Raw genomic sequence first — 18,812 nt, 5'->3', positions numbered from 1 at the left:
ACTTACACAGCAGTACCGCTTACTCAGATAATTGAATTGCAAGGTCAGGCACCGCAAGAGGAGAAGGACTTGTGGGTGAAAAGGTGGTGCTCACTGTCACAGACGGATCTTATCTGGAGACAAAATATTACTGGTAAAGTAGTAATGCCGCAGGAATTGCTTATGCTTGCTCTTCAGCAACTGCATTACCCAAAGGATATGTCTAAACAATATATTGCAGCAGATATACAGAAGGACTGGTTTGTCCCCAACCTTCAAGAATATGTTGATAAATTCATGGAAAATTGTACTGCCTTCCGCCTCTGCAGCACCAGACACACCCTCAGGACGTTGCACGGCACATTGTCCCGTCCAACAGGACCCTTTCGGGAGTTCCACATAGACTATGTGGATTTGATAAACAGGTGCAGTAACTATCGTTATCTTATTGTTGTGGTATGTCCTTTCTGCCGTTGGATTGAGGCGGGCACTTGCGCACAACCTGATGCTAATTATTTTAGTATGCAAGGTGTTTCCTAGCTTGGGGATCTGTGGCGCCCTAAAGTGAGACAATGGGATTCATATGTTTAACAAATTATTTCAAGATATTACATTCCTACTAGGGGGTTAAACATGAATTGTGCTTGATTTACCACCCACAAGCCAATGGGATGGTAGAACGCCAATGGTCTATTGAAACAAAAACTGTCAAAGTTGTGCCATATGTTAGGGAGAAACTGGCTGCATTGTCTTCCTCTGGTTCTGTTCAGCACTAGGAACCAGCCGGATAAGGGCCACCACTTGTCCCCACATGAGATAGTGACAGGGAGAAGGTTGCACACACCACTCACAACTGCACGCACTGCTTCAGATGCACACAGCACAGCAGAGGTTTCGGGGGAGGAGTTTGATAGGTATTTGAGGGATTTAACAAAATATATACAGCTAATCTCCCAGAAGCTCGCTCTCAGGAGAGAAGAAACAGCTGCCACACCTACGGTCAACCCAACGTCTCTACAAGCTGCTCAGCTGTACCAGGGAGATTTTTTCTATGTTCAGTCCTTCATGAAAAAATTGAATGACTGTCATTACCAAGTGCCATTCAAGGTCTTTTACGCCACCCTGTCTGCACTACAAGTGAAGGAGCTGTGGTATTGGGTTCACCAATCTGACGTCCGGAAGGCAACTGGCACAGCACCACCTCCTGCAGGCCTGCAAGAACAGTGACATTAAATAATGAATTTGGTTGCCTTTCTAGTGACATTCCTGCAGCTGATATGCCCCCAAGGGCACCAAGATACTACGTTTTCATCTTCCCCTCTGCATACAGGATAAAGAAGGAGTGTTATTTATATATTGTTATATATAGGATGCTTCTGTTTCTGCCTTCTTGTTTTCCTTTAATGTACTTAATTTTGTATTTCTTTTATTTATTGAGCATTTGTTAGGTGCCTAAACAACCGAATTGTGTTTGAAGGCACCACAAGGCACAATGAGGAGGGAACAAGGGGAGAAATAACATTGGCAGAAACCCAATCGTGGTCCTACTAGGCCTTGTGCCATTCGAACGTGCAAGTGCATTCAGGAAAGGTGCAGGATAGGGATGGGTGGGGAGCAGGAAAGAGCAAGGAATGGACAAGTGTTGGTGGGAGCCCAGAGGGCAGTCACAAGGGGAGTCAAGGGAGGGCCCTAGGCTTAGTGCATAGGATGGCTATGCACCCCAAGGTGAAATGCATAGCCGCCAGGGGGCCCACAGGGGGAAGCGGAGGGGAAGAGTTACTGGTGGAGTGTTGTGCCGACTGGGTGGAAGGCATGGTAATCTGTGTGATTCATGAGGAACAGGCCACCAGTCTCAGTGTCAGTGGGGTGATTAGCAAGGAAGGGGAAGGGGAAAGAGTTAATGAAAAGGAGAGTTTTGAGGAGTTTCCAGAACTTAAGGGGGTCCGGTTCAAGTCTGAGAAGGGCAGGGAGTCTGTTCCATACGGAGGCACCAGCCGAGGAGAGAGACCAGCCCCCCACTCCCTGCTTGGAGAAGCTTTTGGCAAGGAGAGAGTTGGGATTAGAGGAGCAGAGGGCTCTAGCAGGGGGCAATTTAGGGAGGGAAAGTTGGAAATAGCATGGTTCTAGGCCCCAGAAAGTCTTGTGGATGATGCAGAGGGTCTTGAATTTGATCCTTGCAGTCACCGGAAGCCAGTGGAGAGATTCTAGTGCTGGAGAGATGCGGTCTCTGGGCTTGCGCCCAAGGATAAGTATTGCAGCCCTATTCCGGATTAGCTGAAGTGCGCTTAGGGCGAAAAAGGGGAAATTGAGGAAGAGGCTGGTGCAGTAGTCCAGCCTAGAGAGGACAGGAGCTCTGGAGACATTGAGCTTCTGGGGGAAGGCGTGGAAAGGGAGAATACCTCTGAGGAGGTGAAGCTGGAAGTGGGCCTTCTTGGCAAGGTAGAATATGTGAAGGATGAAGGAAAGAGTGGAGCCGAAGATTACCCCAAGGTTTTTTGGTCTCGCAGGATGGTGAGGGTAGGCCGCCTAAGGAGGGGAGCCAAGGGGTAGGGGGGAAACAGGGCACAGCTGTCCCCATGAGAAGGATCTCCATGTTACAGTTTGTGAAGATAAAGGGGGGGTTATACTAATGACACAGAAATATTAAATATAGGGATCACAAGAAATAAAAGGGAAATAGAAAATGAAATGAAATAGAATGAATATGAAGGAGTATTTTAGATACCATTACGGATGTGCACCACCCCGAAAACAGATAGTATTTGGTACAACCACATGGGGGAGATGGGAACCATGTAGTCAAATGAGAGTTGCTACATTTGGGCCCTTTTACCTCATGCAACAGGCATGCCCAATCTGTTTATCCCGCAAGAAATGCCACCTCTTATAGCCTAATGTTTATTGCACCTGGCCCTTTGCAGAATACGAAGCCTGTTTCAAGGATGCACGATCCAGGTAGTAATAATGGACAGAAATAAAAGTGAGTGTGCCAAAAACAAAGAGCAAGCATATTGTTGAATACGACCACCAATGAAATTGGAAGGTGTGCTGTTCTCCAGCAACAGATGGGGGAAATGACTAGTGAGCTGTGCAGCATGGGGTCTACTGGGGTTCTCGAAGGATGTAGTGGCACATGTCACACAGAAATGTTCTAAAACTTGGGAGAACTATGTATCAAAACTCACTTCGATCGAACTGAACAAAAAGCCTGCTAAGGTGCAAATACTGGCACACTTCTCCTTTTTCTTCAGAGGAAATGGCACTGAACTCTTAGGCACAAATGAAAGGTGTGATAAGACTTTGTTCTTTCCCGAACTGACTAATGGCACATCTGCATTAATGTATTTTTACAGGGTGTGCGGGCAATACGCTTATCTCCACCTTCCCCCATCCTGTAGAGGTGCCTGCTCACTCACCACCTTGCATTCGGCCATTCTCATAGTACCCGACTTGCATTTGACTGTCATAAATGTGCCTCCCCCAGTTTCAACTGAGCTCCCGCCCCTTCAGCATGCTAGCCACTCACTAAGAGCTTAATGACAAAAGAGGTCAAATTATTGCTCCGAAGACTTCTCAGACAAGCTCAAAGCAATCCCAGATCAATTCCGTCTGTTCAAAAAGACAGAAGCATATTTTACTCTCCTCCTTGTGCCCGGTATCCAAACTGCATCCAATGCAAAGTGGTTGCAAATTACTAGTTAGGAGATACTCCAGATAGCGAACCAGACAGAGCAAGGTCTCAATTCAATAAAAACAGAACTGTGAGTTATTCGTCTCATGAACCTCCAGAACCGGTATGTTCTGGATTTACTTATGGCAATGGAAGACGGCGTGCCCAAAAAGATGGGATCTTCTTGCTGCACATACACACCCGCACATGATGTGTCAACGGATCTCTAACCCATGCCATAGGGGTCTTCCACAACCTGTGGACTGCTGTGGAAAGGGAAGCTGGAGTAAGTGCTGAAGACTGGTTCGATTTGATGTTTTCCGGGGCCCCGTCTTGGTTGGGGACAGCCGCAAAGGTGCCGGTTCCTATCATGGTATTTCTTCTTGTAATTTTTCAAATGATTCTACGGTGCTGCTCCAAGACACTGCCTAAGAGTGCGATGATGATGTCAGTGTCGATAACAACAGGTAAAGCTGCTCCCCTCACAAAACACACGTACACACAGAGTGAGAAGTGGAATGGTAAAATAGAACACATGATAGTAAGAGTAGAACAACTAGTTGGTCTCCCGGGGACACTGTTCCACCCACCTGATCCAGAATATTATGTGGAGCATTGGGTAGATTTAGCAGGAGATGGGGGTGTTGCTTTATGATGTGTACCCCAGAAGAATATGCCCAGATGGGGGAAATCTTACGTCACGTGTGAAAAGTGTGGGTGCCCAAAGATGACGATAATAGAAGAAGGGACGCTCCTGGGTTAGTTCATGGAGGATTCACTAAAGGGCAGAGTATTGGGATTCAAGTACACTGTCCCTGGCAGGTGAAGAGATTTAGACTGTGCAAAACATATTAGCAGGCGGCCTTGCATTGGGCGCAGCAGAATTCACATGTATCCGTTTGTAGTTAGCGTTGGCCTACAGGATAGCGAAGCGTTGACCATCATACCCAACTTTATACCCTGGCGACGGGAATTCCACAGAGAACACAGGCATGCGCAATGTTACTATGCATCTGAAAACAACGACAGTGTGGAAAAGCAAGGACATGGCAGTGGGGCAAGGGATAGTGTTCAGAAAATGGCTAATTCTATTTGCTCTCTGGCCTGTTTGCTATTCCTCTCTTAACATTCGTATACTCCCGTTTGTTGGGTCGGGGTCATTTTACTGTGGCATTCTTTTTTTACAGTGTACACCTCTGGTCGCTATTTCATCTGCTCCCTGCCCAGTGGGGTGTGGGTTGAAGGCAGCACTCTGCTGTGGCGCTCAGCCCGTGGTGCCAGTGGGAAAGGGGTACTGAAACAGCTTGGCCAAATCTACCATCTATGAGAGCCAAGTGTTATAGTTTAAACAATCCTTAACAGCAGCAACAAACACACAAGTCGCAGCACAGAAGTCTGTCTGTCCTCACTGCTGGGCCCGGCTCTTCGATGGCTCACACGTCCCGTTGATTAGCATCTCTCTGCCAACCAATATCCTCCGAACTTGGGTGAAGGAAAGAGGTCTCTAATGGGCAAAAGGAAGGCACAATATATAGCCAGCCTTCTGCCCTCGGAGAAAGGGTACGGATTGACAGCGCCATGGGTTAATGCACCTACTGCAGTGAGCTACGTGTAACCTACAAGCCACCCATCGGGCAGTCCCTGATGGGATGCTGCTGCATGCTTGCTTGTTGTACTGGGAGGGACTTGTAGTCACCTGACATCACCAGGAAAGCGCCAGGGACCTCTTTTGATTCCCAGCACGGGTAACTTTTCAACACTGACCCCTAGGCTTCCTTCACTTTCTTCCTCATTTTTTTCACGTCACTTGGGGTCAGAGATTCAGCTTACGTGTATGGGTCAAAAGCAGTGCTGGTCATTGGGCCAGATGTGAAGCCGGATCTCAGGAACCGGGCAGAGCCGCCCCAAACACCAAACCCATGCTCTGCAGCTGGGTTACTTGCAGCGAGGAAGAAAAAAAACAAAAAAACAAAAAGCAAATCACCCGCAATGGCATGGCGTACGTGTACACAACAGCAGGACACAAGGGATTCTGGAGCCCGACCTCGCCGATGCAGTCACTACCGGTAAGTTTAAGTTGCTTTGCTGCCGCGCCCTCGAAGGTGGGGGCTGGGCTGCTCGTGCACAGAGCAGATTACTTTTTTGCACAGTGCTAGCTCGCACAGGGCAAAGAGGGCCGTCCTTAGCGATGGGCGAGGGTCGGATTGGACCCAAGGCCTCTTGGCCCATAGCCTAGCCAAAATCTACCCTGGAGAATGGGGGCCGGTTTCTGCCCACGCATGGGCCTGTTTAGACAATGGCTTGCTCGAGCGAAACTCAATGGTATAAACCTAGTGATCAGAAAAAAGAGACTTAGTTATGTAACCTAAACCCTTGTGTACTGCGCCCATCAAGTTAATCGCCACAATGCCTTAGCGCTCCGATGCTTGTCCGTATTGTGGCGTACTTAATTTGCCCTCTCCACAGCTCAAGAGCGCGCTCTGTGGGGTGAAGGGCAAAAGGGAGAAGAAAGGTCAAGCGGTATTGGTGCAAAGAAACTGAAGCGCAATTGCCACCTTTGTGTCGGTGTCTATTGTGAATAGTAATTCAAGGGATTATATAAACAGCTGCTAGTGCTAACCTATATATGAAAACACTTTCACATTTACCAACACAGTTCAAAGGGAATTCGTAATGCGAGCCACTGCCTTTCATGGCAGTGTTATGGAAAATAGGGCTATTTGTGTGATGCAGTTACCAGTTTAATGGGATCCACTACAGAATAATTGCTCATTTTACTATAGCTGATATGATAGCTCAGTGGGTAGAGCGCTTGCTGTTGCGATGTGTTTGAGCTGCATGTTCGAATCCCAGCAAGGCCATCTCCGCCTTTCATCCTTCTTAGGTCGATAAAGGAGTACTAACACAGGCTGGGTGATCTTGTATGCATAATTGTTCTATAAAAAAGAGCTTACGCGTTAGTGCTACTATACAATAACATATTATCATTTAGCCTTGGACGTCTGCTTACATTCACAGTAATTTGACAATATGGATCTGTACACACAGATATTAATGATATACATATGGTGATCCATTCTTGTGTGAAATGTATATCACATTAGTGAAATCATAACCATACTTTTCGTAGTGAACTTAGTAACAATGCTATTTGATGCCACTTCCTTTTTGTCAAGGGGTGAAAGATATACAATGTAAAGAATGTAAATGAAAATACACATTAGTGCTGTGCAAACACTAAAAAAGAAGGTCTCCGTGTGGCTCCGTCCTTAATCCTGACTGCAAGCCCTACCCAAGCGCGTGCTGCTTGCCTTCACACCTCATCACATGGTGGGACCCCCAAAGCAGTTTTCAAGTGGTAATGATATCATATTTTGGGTGCACCAGTGCAATGGAAGTGGTTTACAGTGGAATTGATATGTAGTTTGCAAAAGAAGCAGCATGAAAGAAATTGTGCTGTTTTAAATATTATTTTGGACATTTCCTTTGATCGGAGGTCACAAGCCAGCTCCGTCCCCTCTAAACCCGGCCTCCCCGGATAGCGCTCACCCCCAAAACTCCACCCCCACCCTCGGGCTTTGTAGGATCCCCCACCAGATTTTTTCCATTTCCACCAACGCACAAGATAGTGGGCACGGGGGCACTTGGAGGGGCATTGTATTGTGGACGATTCCCCGGTGGCGGCCCATTTTTTAAAACTGTCCTTCAGCTCCCCCATTTCTTTTAGGCTGCTTCACCGTTTGGCATGCCCGCTTTGAACTTGCTGCTCTGTCTCTCTGTTTTTTTGGCACCCTAATCATTGGCGAGTCCGCCGGGCCCCTCCTTTTTAAATCCCGCAGTACGGTAAGCCTGTTTGTCAATTGTAAAGTAAGAGGTGAAGTGCTACTATGTTTTCGTCTGTTTTTAGAGTGTGACATCTACACCCATACCTGTAGACGCTCACTTTTGTTGTAGTTGCAAGTAGCCTGAAAACGAAATATGTTTGTATAACAACATTGCCATCTAGTGGACGAAGGTGATAGGTAGCAGGTTTCAACACTTGCCTCTTAACTTTTATGGACGAGTTTACCATGTTGCCAGTTGTGTCGTTTTCTGCTTTTGGTTGCTTTCTTATTTTAATTTTAATTTTATTCAACGTTCGAAGTGTTCATTGCCTCCCTGTCCACTGTAACAGTCACAGTCTTGACACAGTAAAGGGAAACCTTTGGGCAGACAAATATGTTTGCCCTTAGATCTGAACAGAAAAACAAGATAGAATCGCACTTCTTTGCGTCTTGACCCCTGACCTCGCTGCCCGCATGTCATACCCAGGGCTCTGCTGGTGTTAGTAGGGAGTATCACGTGCCCGAAAGCGTCGACACCGCCGCGAATGGAGACAGTCAAGCTAGGGGGGAGACCGCGCAAGCAGGGTGTAAGAAAAAATTTCTGTTTAGGCAACTTTCCCTCCATATTTTATGGACCCCCAAACTTTTTGCTTTTGTTTTTGAACCTGCCCTTACTTTGTACATGGAATAGAAGTTTTCATCTTCACTTCCCTGGCCTTTTGCTCATTTTAATGGGGAAGCTGATCAGTCCTTCCGACTGTCAATACTGGGAAACTGTGTTTCCCTTTTATCTTTTTATGTTTGTTTCCTTTTTGGTAACTTTTGAACAGTGCACGCAGCATCTTAGAATGCAGTGCAGTGGGAATACTTTTGTATCGCCCTAGTCCTTGTGTGTGTGTGGCCCAGGAAAGGGGTGGGACTATCTTGTCCCACTCCACATCCATGGTGCCAGTGAGTCTGGGTGTTTGGCATGAGTTAAACCCACCGTGGTCCCAGATTGGCCCACTGCTGGCTGCGTGGATGGTGCAGCTCTTTACCATTAGTGGGGTTGGACATGCTTCCAGGCAAGATTTAGGATAAGAAGAGGCCTCCTGCAGCCATTTCTTCAGATCAGCTTTGGAGCTGTATCGAAGAGCAGCCAACTGAAGATCAATGGAACACTCCCGAAAAAGCCTGGCATCCCTTCCTGCATTTACTTCGGTGAAGCCCTGCTGGACTACCCAATATGCAAAGGCCCTGAGCAGTGATGCAACCCTTGGACTGGTGGGACCACCCAGTCTCAATGCATTATTGAGGACCAGCTGTCCTGAGCCTTCGGAAATGTTCCTGGACCATCCTGTGGACTGACCAGCTCTCCGGTGGGCTACTTCGGAGGAATCCTTGTCATTCTGTCTTTTTTGCTGGAACTTTGTCAGTCGCCAGCTCATGCCTCAAGTCGCCTTCCTGCCAAGTTTCAGCTTCTGAGCATCAAAAGATCCTGCTTTGCAAAGTCTTCTTCAACCATAACTGGAAAGACACCTGCTGTTGTCTGTGTGCAGTAGCCATCGCTGGAACTTGCCTTCCCCAGTCTAGTGAATGGTCCTGAAGATGTCTGCATTGGTGCCTTCTGCATTTCTTTTTCGCAAAGGGTTGTACTCTGCTCCTGGAACCGATTGAAAGAATCCTTGCACCTGCAGCTTCTGGGCTTCTTCTACTGGATAAAAAAGTTGGAAAAACCTACCTCCACCGACCCCCAGTGGACATACACAGTCATCTGGGAAAATCGGATTCAGGGAGGTTAGTCGTTGCAACACATTCACCTTCCCCTCTTCTCCTTAGAATAAACCTTAGAATAAACTTTGGTTATTCCATTCCATTGCTTTTTGATCATCGGATCGAAAAGCTGGTATCTGAAACTATCGGAAAGGTAGAAATAATAGGTCCCCTCCCCTAAGCTTTGTGACTTTGGGCACAAGGCTGCATACGTCATAGGGATTGGTTTAATTCTACTGCATCAATACTTAACTTCATTTAGTGGTCTATGTTATTGTGTGCATTCCTACAAACCTAAAGGTGACTGCATACATGTTTGATGATTGGGTAGTGTGTGCTATTACTACCTGCTTGATTTATATTTCTATTGTATGTTTTTGGGCCTGTAATACATTGAGTGTTTTTGTACTTACAAGTCTAAATTGAATTATTGTCTGCTTTACTGTGTTTAGTCATTGTGGACCCCTGACTCCACTCAATTTCTGCTAACCATAAACCTTGGACACTCTCCACTCTTACCTTGATTGGGTTTGGCTAACCTCTCAGAGTTCCCCTGCTCACTATAACTAGGGTGGCCTCCTAAAACCGGTCCACCAGGCCAGATAAGAAATCCATCTTAACACAGGACTCCTTCGTTTGTCATCTCCACTGCAGCGCTGCAGCTGTAGTTCATGAGCAAAGCAACGTTATAAAGCTCATACTTGTTCTTACACCAGACTGCTGTGTCATGCGCATTCCAGCTTCATTCATTAGTTATTGCCCTGCAGCACGACTTCTCCTGCAGTCTCTATCTTGTCTGCCTCAGTTGCGGCAGCTAGGATCGCACATCCGCCAGCTAGAGCACGTGTTTCAGTGGGATTCACCCCTCCAACTGCTGTTATCTTTCACTACCTAGCACTTTCCCTGCATATCCAAGCACTGGAGTTTGATTATACAATCATACGGGTCCCAGAATATGTTGTGAAGGCCGTATAGTGAGATAATTAAAAAAAGCACTGTTTCTACTTTAGCATCGGGCGATGTTGAGTAGAAACGGTGTAACCCGGACCAACCATGCCAGTCTCTACCCATACCATTCCTGCAGCCTCCTGAAGACCTCCTATTCCACTGGCACACTGGAGACACTCGTTTCAGACTGGACTATCCTGCGGGTCCACAGAGGACCATTTCTCTGTCCACCTTAGGCACAGAAGGTCAGTGCATTTTCACTATGAAGCTTCAGGTGTAGCAAGCCGATGGTTGGGCCTTTACTGGGGAAATTAAGGAAGCCATCGTCCGTGTAGCAAAATGCTTCAGCAAAAAGATGAGCACTGGCACAGAATGGCAGCAGTTCTACACAACCCTCCAAGTGGATGATGAGCCCCTCAGCGTTTTTGTGAAGGCCTGATGGTAACTGGTGAACATAATTGTGAAAAAGATTGTTTTACCTTTTGGTTGCGCCTACAGATGCGTGGTGGTCTGTATGTCAAACAAGTAGACTTAGTTTCATTAATTGACTTTAATTATCTTCATCATATGAATGACAAACATTGGTTTTGAAATAATGTACACAGTGGAGTTCTTTAATGTTTCATCACATTAAGAGGGACATCAAACTCAAACCAAAGAGGGAAACACCAATGTGAAGTAACATTAGCTATTCATAAGGATCTACTCTGCATCAATCAACTCAAGTCAAAAACTTAATGTGATGAAACATTAAAGAACTCAAACTACTGATTAATTACCAATGTACTGGGCCTCATTACACGTTAGGCGGTAAGGGTTTACCGGTACCTGTAAGGGCACTGGTACCGGTAAACCCTTACCGCCTTACTACGAGTTCCCTTTGCGGAACCCGACTTTAACGGCTGGTTTTACCAGCCGTTAAAGTAGGGTGCCGCAAAGGGACTTTGGAGCTAATTACGGTACCGCAATTTGCGGTACCGTAATTAGCGCCTTCCCCATTCCCATTATGCCCTATGGGGGCAAAAATGGGAATGGGGAAGTGCCTTGGTGAATGGGGAATTACCGCCCCCACTCACCTTGGAGTAGGGCGGTAATTCCGCCATCCACCAAGGCGGACATGGTAAAATACCGGCGGCAACCATGGCGCTAATAGCGCCATGGTTACCGCCTACCGTGTAATGAGGCCCACTCTCCTTAATATGAAGAAATATCAAGGACCAACCATTGAACAATTTCATAGAACCCAACACTGTGTACATTATTTCAAAACCAATGTTTGTCATTTATATGATGAAGATAATTAAAGTCAATTAATGAAACTAAGTCTACTTGCTTGACATACAGACCACCAGGTATCTGTAGGCACAACCAAAAAGTAAAAAATCTTTTTCACAATTTCACTTTTCAAGCATTGGGCAACCGCGATGCACTTTTTACCATGCAGCCACAGAGAGAACCCAATAACCAATTGGAAGCTTACAACAGGAGCTCGCGTATAAGATTGCAAGTAGGTTGCACTTCTCTTTCCCATTTAACTGCTGAACATATGCGCTGTTGATGCGGTTGCTGACCAGCTCAGACGGGAACAATTGATCGCTCATTGCCATGATCCTAAAGTCCAGGAAGCTCTCTGGAGGAAGCAATGACTTGTGCCAAAGGGGCGGAACGTTCAATCAGGTGCAGGTGCAAGTTCAAGATGCCAGACACCACAGGCGAAGTGAGCACTTTTAATTATACAACCAAAGAGGAGTCTGAGACCTTAACCCCATAGCATAGCAACCTAGACTAGTTTCCAAGCAAACAGACACCACAACCTGCCATCGGGGGTCACTATAAGTCTCCTGAAGGTAAAGAGCTGACATCTATGTCTACTGATGCCCTAATATTCATTACTCAAAAAAGATTTTGGAAAAACATATTTGTTATAGTTTATATGACAAAAAGACATCTCTTCCTAAAAATACATAATCCGACTCCTTCTGCCCCTGAACGCATTTTATTTACACCAATCAGCAGTTCCTAGTTCACTTACTGACTACCACTGTTAAACCCAGTGGGCCTATGAGGTGGGCGCAAAGGGATACCAGGCACTGTTAAGGACATTGGTGCTGGTAATCCCTTTGCGACCTATTCCAAGGTCCCTTAGCGGGTCCCTTCCTTAACGCATGGTTTTACCAGGCGTTATGGACGGGCCCTGTTAAGGGACCTCAGAGCTAATAACGGTACCGTTATTAGCGCCTTCCCCCTTCCCATTGAGCCCGATGGGGTCTGAAACGGGAATGGGAAATGGCTTTTTCAATGGGGACTTACCGGTCCCGCAAAGGTCGGAATACACCGGTAAGTCCCCAATGAACGAGGGCGGACTCGGTACCGGTATTGGAGGTAGTCATGGCGCTAAAAGCGCCATGACTATCTCCAACCTCGTAATGAGGCCCAGTGTAAAGTTTAAAAAATAATGTTCTTCTATTAGTGTGCTTCATTCATGGTTTGTATTATTCATCAGAAGCAAAAAACAACTGATGTTCGGCAAGAGCAATGAAGTCCTATATTATGCAATCAAAACTATTCCACAATGTCTTGTCCTTTATTACTGGAATCTCAAAACCTGCAGATGACTCATTCACAACTGATTAGTCTAACACAATTAGAAAGAATAGTGACTAATATTGTTAGAACTCTAAGGGCCTCATTACGAGGCTTGCGCTCCCGTAATGAAGGATGCCGGTACGGGACCGGCACCGTTCATTACGGGATGCCTGATTACGAGGTCCCCTAGGGGGACCCGGAACAGACGTCTGGTAAAACCAGACGTCCTTTCCGGGTCCCGCGAGGGGACCAAGGAGCTAATAACGGGCCCGTTATTAACGGGCCCGTTATTAGCTCCATCCCCATTCCCATTGAGCCCTATGGGGGCTCAAATGGGAATGGGGAATGGTTTTGTGCATGAGGAATTATCGGGTCCTCCAATGTCAGAATGACCCGGTAATTCCTCATTCACAGTACCCGGTATGGAGGCAGCCATACCCTTATTAAGGGCATGGCTGCCTCCATACTCGTAATGAGGGCCTAAAGCATGATAGTACATACCTTGTTATGAGTGTTTTGTCTCATTCCCATACCTTCTCATTTTTACATACGTGGGTCAACCTATTAAAAATAAATATCGTTTGAATCCAATTGCTAACATGAGAATGTCAGACTAGCAGTGAAACAACCCCACGCAGAGCGTTATCCTCAAGAGTCTCAAATACCCGAGTAGCAAACTTTCACAGATTGACTCATGTGTAATTATTCTGTGTGAGGTTTCATGTGCTTTTTTAATCCCAGCTCCGTGTTCTAATTAGTTCTGCAAAAGTCATAGCTGTATAGTTTAGTCCCCCACTTTTCAGAGGCTACCCGTTCATAAATATTTATAACAGACCCAACACGCTCACCCGTTTTCCTTTGGGCTTAAGCTACTTTTCATTCGTTCCTGTGTGGACATGTCACCCTGGCATGTTCTATGACTGAATCCTCAGAGGAAAACATTGTTGCTGTCTCCTTGCTCTGCTCAGGCCCCTAATGACCCGACCGCTACTTTAAAGCCAGTTCTTTCTTAGCATATGTCGCTCCTCGCTTCTCCCGTTCACACGCAGCTGTCCTGTGCACTCTAATGAAACAGATATCTGCCTGCAGAGTTCATTTGGACATTTCACACAATTAGACCACCTGATGCGGTTCCAAGTCACGTTGGCCATGTTGTTTAGGTAGAGTAAATGAAAGGTTGATCTTCAACTAATCTGTTCAATCAATTGTTCAGAGTACAGTATTAGTTACGGTTTCGAAGACATTTAATTAGACATCTGATTATATAGTAGATTAGTCCCACAATATCATTTTCTGAGTGACGTCGTCTTCATATATACCAGTAATGTAAACTTTAATAGGGCGGCCATCTTATAGTGGGGATGAGCGGATTCATGTACTCTCTATTCTAGAAATTATTTATTAAGGGGACTCAGTCTCTGTCCTATTTAGGCACGACACACAGGGATATTTTGTTACTTGGCTCAATTCTCTCCCCCTTTTTTGTTTTAAATATGTCTGTCACTCATATGTCTGCCGGATCCTCGCTGATCAGCCAGACCTAAACTAAGGGTCTCTTGTGGCATTATACCCCTCATTTAGGCCTGCCATCCAACTCTTTGTAAGGAAAATGAGTTGCTGTTTGCGCTTAAACAGATTCGTGTTCTTGTTCCTAGCACTATAATTCTTGACCTGCTGAATGACTGTCTGACACAATCTCTCCGACACAGGTAAGTGCAGTTAAGTATCTTTATTAACGAGACCCCGCAGCCAGATGCTACGGCTCCCCTCACTCAACGGCCACTGTGGAATGTTGATTGCTGAACGTGCATCAACATTCCACCAGTGTGCCTATGCACGAGCCCGTGCATATTACAACATATCCTCTTCCCTTGGATAAAAATGTTAACACCAAATTGAACAATGGAAAATGAAACAAATATTACATGACATGTCATAAATGCAACTTTCACAGCTAGATAAATACAAGTAACATAGGTGCCATTAAATGTACTTCCACCCTTAACAAACATAGGGCCTCATTACGACCCTGGCATTAAGGGTTTAATGGCCCCGTAAAAGGTGTCGGCGCCGTTAAACCCTTAAAGCCTGATTACGAGGTCCCTTTGCGGGAACCTACCTTAAAGGCTGGTTTTACCAGCCGTTAAAGTAGGGTGCCGCAAAGGGACTTTGGTGCTAATAACGGTACCGCAATTTGCGGTACCGTTATTAGCGCCTTCCCCATTCCCATTGGACCCTATGGGGCAAAAATGGGAATGGGGAAGGACCATGGCGGCATGGGGAATTACCGCCCCACCAACCTCGGAATGGGGTGGTAATCCCCCATTCCGCCATGGCGGACACCGGCATGGACCATGGTGCTAATAGCACCATGGTCCTCCGCCTGGGTTGTAATGAGGCCCATAATCTCTAAATCTTATGGGAGGACCACAGCTCCTACCCGCACGACCCCTTTGTTGACCTGCATCAGGTTGCTGAGCTATAGCAGTTTGACATTCCACATTGACCTCTGGATTAATAGGACCTGGAATTGGGACAACCTCTTCCTGTTCACACCTGATGGCTTGTGAACCCACAGGATTATAATCCAGCACTGCTTCCTGTGATTCCACATCAGATTCCACACCAGCCCGGTCCACCCGATTGCATCCATCCACCACCACCCGCCTCTTACTCCAGACAGAGCCATCCTCCAAGTGCACATGCCCTTTTCCAACTTTAACAACCTTCCTTGAGGGCATAAAAGTGCTGTATCCTTTATGGACTATCCTAGGATTCTTTATGTACACCTGATCCCCAGGCTTTACATTCAACTCCTTCCTACTCTTTTGTGAGGACCTCGTGGTCTGCTGGTGCTCTAAAATGGTGCGATGAATAGCTCACAAATCCATATCGCATGGACCACCACCACCACCCATAGCCAGGGTTCTCAAGATCGTACCTGCCTTCCTGCCCCTCATTAGTTCAAATGGAGATCTTCCCGTAAGCATGGCAGGAGTTCTCCGATATGCAGCCAGGTATTGTGTCACAACTTCCTGCCAATCCAAACCATTGGCCAAAGCCAATTGTATGGCTGACTTAATCGTGCCATTGGCCCTCTCAACTAGACCATTCGCAGAAGGATTATACAGAGCTGTCCTATAGTGAGAATTGGCATGCTGTTCCAAGAATTCTCTCATTGCTCCTATCAGTAACTAAACTTGCAGGTAATCCCTCACGGTCAAATACTTTCCTCAGAAAATCAATTACGGAATTAGTTGTAATACAGGAACACGCCGCCACCTCAATCCGCCTGGACGTATAATCCACCAACACCAACATATATCTGGACTCAGGATCTAAACAGTCAAACGGACCCATAATGTCCAGAGCCAATTTCGACCATACCTGCTCTGGAACCTCTACAGGATGCACAGGTTGTGGATGCAGTACCTTGATCTTATCACTGACAGAGCACGCCTGACAATCTTTCACCACCTGTTCCACATCTTTGTCCATTGCCGGCCACCAGTACTCCTCTCTCAATCTCCTTTTGGTCAAAGATCGGCCCAAATGACCTACATGTGCCAATTCCACCATTCTTCCCCTCAGACTTACCGGGGGTATCAACCTACTACCCCTAGACACACCCCAGGGACCTTCGGCTAGTTCATGAAGAACCTGAACATAACCTTTCCCTTCTGGCCTGTCCTTCACAGTGTGCCACCCCTTCACCAGACCTTCCCTAATCCACTTTAACTCAAGATCATCCTCAGACTCCCGATCCCACACCGACTTCTCCACAGCAGAAGTGACCAATGCAACCTGACACTCCTGCAAATCATCCTCCTTAACTACTCCCCCCTAACTGTCCTCCTCTACAACTGGCAAACGGGACAAACAATCCGCGACAACATTAAACTTCCCCGGAAAATACTGCAAGGAAAAATTGTAATCCTGTAACTGTACTGACCACCTTGCAATCCTCGGGGATACTGCCATGACTCCCTTGGAAGAAAATACCTGCACCAACGGTTTATGGTCCGTTCTGACAACATAGGGTATGCCCCCACACAAATGTCCTGAAATGTTTTGAAGCCCACAAGACTGCCAATGTCTCTTTCTCAATTACAGAGTACCTGGTTTCCACATCTCTCAAGGTCCTCGAAGCAAAAGCCACTGGGACCCATTCACCATTAATCCATTGATCTAGCACTGCCCCTAGACCCACCGCACTCGCATCCACCGTCAACGCAGTTCTATTTTTTGGGTCAAATGATTTTAGACATGGAGCCTTCTCCACCTCCCTCTTAACCAACTCAAATTCTGCCGCACACTCCGCAGACCATACAAATCTTACACACTTCCTCATAAGAGCTCTCATGGCCACTGTTTTTTCAGCGTAATTTGAAACAAATTTAACATAGTACTCTGCAAGACCCAGAAAAGCCCTTAGCTGATCCTTATTGACCGGAGCTGGCGTATCCCTCAACACTTGTACCAACTCCCTTTATGGGTTCACACCTCGTGAACTCAATGTGTGACCCAAATATGTGACCTCCTCCACCCCCACCTGACACTTTGTTAATTTTACAATCAGACCTCTCTCTTTAAGAATCTGCATGACCTTCCTTACCCTCGCATCATGTTGCTCCATGCTGCTGCCCCAAACCAAAATGTCATCTTGAAAGTAACTGACCCCCATCACCCCTCCAAACAACTGCTGCATCAGCCTCTGAAACACAGCCGAAGCCGAAGCCAGGCCAAAAGGCATGCAACAAAATCTGTATGCCCCAAACGGAGTCACAAATGAAGTAAGGGGTCTAGATTCAACGTGCAGGTCAATTTGGTGATACGCCGTTGATAGATCAAAAGTTGAAAAATATTTAGCTTCACCCAACGTCAACAACAACTCATTAATATTTGGCAAAGGATGCCGATCCACCCATATGCTAGAATTTAACTCCCGGAGATCTACACACATTCTGATGCTGCCATCACTCTTCTTAACTAAAACCACAGGAAACAACCACTCCGAGGACTCAATAGGCTCGATTATTCCTGCTGACTGCAACTTAGTCAATTCCGCCTTAAATGCCTCCCTCAATGCAACTGGCACCCCCCTCCCTTTATGAACTCTAGGAACTGCACCCTTCTTCAACACAATGCGATGCGTAAAACCCCTAAGCTTACCAAGAGTGTCTGAAAATACCTCAGGAAACTCACTCATAAGCACTGTTGGGGTAACCCTTATGTCCTTCTCTTCCGTTCCCTCCATGACACTGAGAACCGGTTCTTTTTCACCTGGATGAATTTGTATTTTTAGTGCAGCCTGCTTATCCCAACCCAACACACTTGTCCCCTTTGAAGCCACATACAATTTACCCAAGGTTTGCCTCCCTTTGAATGAGAAATTTGACCAATTATAACCAAGCAGATCGATGGAACTCTGCCCATATGCATATGGTCTGATATCTGGAGTCAACAAAGTAGAGATCGGTTTACCCAAAACCTCTTGATACACTTCCGGAGACACCACGGTATAAGGTGACCCAGAATCCACAAGCATATCCACAGGGTGCTGGTCCACCAATACCGACACCCATGGACCCTTCCGCCCACAACCCTCCACATGTAATATGACACTCTGTTTGGGACCTCCACCTGATGCCCCTTCTAGCCCCATGGTAAACTCCTCTGTAGTTACATTTGCAACCACCTGCCCCTTACACATGCGTGCAAAATGGCCCACCCGTTTACATTTTTACTGCATTCCACATTGCTAGCCGGACAGGATTTCGAATCCGCAGTGTGACTCGACCAACCACAATCTTTGCACACCTCTTTACTCTTAGATGCTTTATTCCCTTGTACCACCACTTTATCCAAACCCTTCTTGCTCCTTGACACCACAGCATGCACCATCTCCCTATTTCCATCCCTTTCAGTAACAATTTGTACACTCGCCTTCGAGGCTTCAATTGCTCTAGCAATCTCCAAAACCTTATCAAGTGAAGGATCGCTCTCAATCCACAATCTCTCTCTTATTTTTTGATTTGACATTTTCATCATAA

The sequence above is a fragment of the Ambystoma mexicanum genome, chromosome 3p, assembly GCF_040938575.1.
Source record: "Ambystoma mexicanum isolate Mex_15411 chromosome 3p, UKY_AmexF1_1, whole genome shotgun sequence".
Taxonomy (NCBI): domain Eukaryota; kingdom Metazoa; phylum Chordata; class Amphibia; order Caudata; family Ambystomatidae; genus Ambystoma; species Ambystoma mexicanum.
Note: the sequence above shows the minus strand (reverse complement) of the source record.